General features: G+C 44.3%; 1 long non-coding RNA gene across 1 annotated transcript; it reads left to right on the top strand.

The window, feature by feature from the left end:
• Positions 1–310: 310 nt before the first annotated feature.
• Positions 311–1,272, top strand: LOC119305083. The gene is made up of 2 exons (XR_005148542.1): positions 311–376; positions 981–1,272. It is a non-coding gene; the product is annotated as an uncharacterized LOC119305083 (long non-coding RNA).
• The last annotated feature ends 3,014 nt before the right edge of the window (positions 1,273–4,286 follow it).

Here is a 4,286-nt window from a genome sequence, read left to right as displayed (position 1 = left end):
GCAAAGGGCAAATACATCAATTCTTGAGCAGTCCAAAAACTATAATTTGTTGAATTAAGCACCCCCAAGAGTTCTTTATTCACACATTTTTTCAAGGTTGGGGGTTTAATGTAAGTTTTCTGCTATTAAAACTGCAACTTTCCATCTTGATTGTGTCCATGATTAAGTTTTGGGTGTGGGCAGGGCAGAAGATCAAGCACTCCGTCCTCTGCCAGGTCGCCGCCGCTGCTCGGGACGTAGACGCGCACATGGGTCCGTCAGTCGCTGGCAAACGAGGTCGAGTCCGTGTGGAGCACTGGTCTCCTCGCTGTCGTCGTCGTCCTCCCTGCTGCCAGCGACGCCCTCCTGTCTCCTCTGCACCAGTCTACTCCTTCATGTCTGTCCCCCTCTCAATCTCCTCTTTCTGTTGTTTGTTTTCTCTATCTCACATAGGAAAGCTCTTGATCCACCAAAACGCTGAATCATGTTCATATTTGCTACCCTAGGAAAGAAGGATATAAAACTGAACTACAAACATCAGTAGTAGAGCATACATCATAAAGGGTTGTGGATGTCCCATTGCTGCACGAACTGAACCAAGGATGTTTAGCAACTAATTTCTTTTTTTGTGGGATCAATAGGAGGATGGGATTCATAATTGAGAACATTATGTGTTCATAATATATATTTTGTGGTAGCAACTGAACCAAGGATGCTCATGGCAAGTTTAATCGCAATATAAATCACTTGGTTTGGAAACACACCTGCTAAAAAAATAGATTGATCTTTTCTTAAAATCTTCAACCTACTATGTAAACCAGTTCTCCTTTGTATCAATCTGAGATCCATCTGGATTATATCTGATTTTAGTGATATATAAATCAAAATTGATTTATTCACTCTTTGGTAAGCACTTATCTTTAGATGACACATTTGATAGTTCTGGTGTTCTGTTTTATGTGGTTTGATTTTATCAACCGAATTTGGTCTTTCTTTTGCAGATTATTTACAAAAGAAAATGGTTTGGGGTGAAGAGTTGAAGGCTTGAAGCCAAATGTTCCTAATCAAGAAGATGACCCGCACAACTCCCCTGAAACAAGGCCAGCACTATGTGCCAAGATTGAAGATCCCAAATATGTTTACTTTGGTCCAATATCGTATAGCAGTGTAATGCTTCAGGCACTTTTTATCATTCATTTTTATTATTCAAATCTCTATATGGTTGCCATAGATGCTACTATTACATGGATTTATTACTATTTTTCATGTGTTGTTGAAAATAGAACTCACTCATTTATTTGTCTACGGAGGGAGTAGCATACAGTAAGCTTCATTTCACCGAGGAGATCTTCCGTTACATAGAGTTATTAATTTCAATATGAATTCAGAATTCAGTACCCACACGAATTTCGTAGATGCTTTGATCGAGACATGCGTTGCACGTGCATGCTTACTAGTTTTGGAAAAGAAGAAGAATAAGAAGAAGACTATAAGCTTATTATGTAAACTTGATCATTTTGTGCTAACATAAGTTATTTTGGAGCTAACCTATAGGAAACTAAGCATATAAGCTCTAAGTTAGCATATTAGAGCCAACTTAGGTAAAATGAAGCTAACCTATAGGAAACTAAGCATATTAGAGATAACATAGGTAACTAAGTATATATATATCATTTTGGAGATCTGACATACCTGACATAGTTCAGTTCTCATTGTTCTTCTCCTTCTCCTTCCTCAGCCTAATGCGCCAAGAGCGGCGAGGCGGTGGAGGCAGTGGGATGTAGTCTTCTACCACAATTGGCGTGGTCATGTCGCCCAGTTGTGGGATCGCCGGCGCCACCACCGGTGTGTGGTCATTGTCAGGCACCACCACCATCGCGAGGCCACCTTCAGGCAGGACGGGCACAACCATCGCTAGGTCATCCTCAGCCACCTCCATCTCTTGCCCATGGTCAGCCACCACCATCTCTTGCCCATGGTCAGCCACCACCATCTCTTGCCCTTGGTCAGCCACCACCAGCACTAGGTCATCCTCAGCCTGATGCCCATCGTCATCCTGCAGCTCCTCATCCCCACTCTGCTCCTCTTCTCCCACACTCAAGTCCGGATCATCCTTCTTGTTGTCTATGCTGCTACCAGAATTGCTGCTGCTCTCGCTAAAGCCAGAATTAGTGTTGCTTTTGCTACAGCCATAGTCGCTGCTGCTTTGGCTGTAGCCAGTGTTGCTGCTGCTGCTCCCATTACCTGTCCAAATGCAACAATGACCATTAACAATCGATGTGAGACAAAGCCAAATGTAGAGGAATGAGAAGAGGCAGAACGTACTGGCATCATCATCATCAGCATAGCGCATGCGACACATAGTCGCGTTGAACACCTTCACGATGAGCATGGTGGCGTCATCGTCGTACCTGAAGAGAAGGAAGTACCCCAGCCGCAGGTCGTAGGCATGGTAGAACTTCTCTCACCCACGATACAAGTACATGTGGCCCTCCTTGATCACCAACTCCACATCTCACTGCCTGCGAAACCCGCTGCCAGCCTGTCGCAGCTTCACATTATTTGGCGGATCTTCAACCAGCATGTTCATAAAACTGTCAGGTAGCCTCTGCAGTTTGGGACAATGAGTGATGTAGCAAACAACAGATATCATAATGAGATGGGTGAAGGGGAGATCTCTCGTTTTATATACCTACGTCATGGATGATACTGAAGTCCCAAGTATGATACTGAAGAACTCGGAAGCATCCAACTCGTACTGCGGTGTGGCAGAGCGGCGGTGGCTGCTTCCCCCCATCTTTGATAAGCAGCAGAAGAGACCAATTAGTACCCTTACAACAGATCATAAAACATGCATTAGTCGCAAGTACCCCATATGTCCTATTTTTAGCAAAGTCATGCTAAAATTCATGGAAAATTTCAGCATGACCTTTGCCGAAAATAGGACATAAGGAGTATCCGAATTTGCCGGAACGGAAGTTAATCGACATTCCGGCAAACTCAAGGGCCTCTCGGGGTACCTGCAAATTCATCACGACACAATGGTCGGAGACAAAACCCAGCAACTTTACAAGTCTTTCAATGCTGATTTGTTTGCATTGTTTTAGGAGTATAAACTGAGTATGCAAACTGGATATACACTGAATTTAAAAGAAATTACAGAAAAATACCATGTGTTTGTGGGTGTGGTGTCCTATTTGCAGAAAAATACCATGTGTAAGTGGAGTGTAGTGTTCTGCAGAAGCAGATGTTCAGTTGGGTTTTTGCTACTAAAACTTGCCAATTGCAAAGAGTACTGCTGTTGTAAAACTACTGTAAATCTACTCCTCTATACAAATCTTAAAAGCAGGTCTACTTCACCTAAAATTCACCTAAGAGCTACTACAAGCAGGTCTACTTGCTTTTGGTGTGTTCTTGCGCAACCTGTTTCTCTGCAATGCCACATAAGCATGTGTGCTAAACCTCTGTCTAACAAGTATTGAGGTAAACAAATATTGCTCCCAACTGAACATTTTCAGTTAACTGTAGCAACAAGTATTGGAACAATGTGCTCAAAAAGTTCAGTTAACAGTATTGACTGCAACTCATTGAAACAAAAAGGGCAGATAATCCTTTTAACCATTCTGTGAGTTTTGAATGAGCTGGTTACTTGGCTACTTTCGTTTACAGCTAGTCTGACCTGCATACTTATTGTTCTAGCGGAGCCTAGTTATAGTAGAAACATGGAAATAAGCACATGTGACACAACCTCTTAAACCAGCATCTTCCTCTTGTTGTCCATCTACAGCAGAAAATTGAAACGAAAGAAGAAGAAAAATAACTTCTAAGATGTCATGCACAAAACTGAACTAATGTTGTCCTCCAAACTGCAGCTAACCAATCAGAAGGAAGCACGCCATACAAGGCATGCACACGAACCATCGCATACACACAAATCACACACGAGCAGCACTTGAGATCAGCATGCACACAATGAGCGAATCTACTACCCAAACAGATCGAATAGCTAGGGTTATAGTACCTGGGGAGGAATCAGCAACAGAGAAGAGAGGGGTGCTGCTGGTCGCCGGCCTGCCGCTCGTCCCTGACCTCCTTCGCGCTGCAGCTCGGAGAGGAAAAATCAGATCAGGGTGGAGAGAGGGGGAGGGGAACCAGAGCAGGGGGAGAGCGCATCCAACACCGCCGCCGTCAGCCACCCATGGGGACGCCCGAGAGAGAGGGGGCAGAGCAGCCCCAAGGGGAAGGAGGCGAGGAAGAGGAGAGGGGCAGCACCTCGACGCGCAGCCGGCCGAGGCTCGAAGTCTCCG

This window comes from Triticum dicoccoides, chromosome 5B (assembly GCF_002162155.2).
Source record: "Triticum dicoccoides isolate Atlit2015 ecotype Zavitan chromosome 5B, WEW_v2.0, whole genome shotgun sequence".
NCBI classification, from domain to species: domain Eukaryota; kingdom Viridiplantae; phylum Streptophyta; class Magnoliopsida; order Poales; family Poaceae; genus Triticum; species Triticum dicoccoides.
Note: the sequence above shows the minus strand (reverse complement) of the source record. Positions and strands in the feature narration are given on the sequence as shown.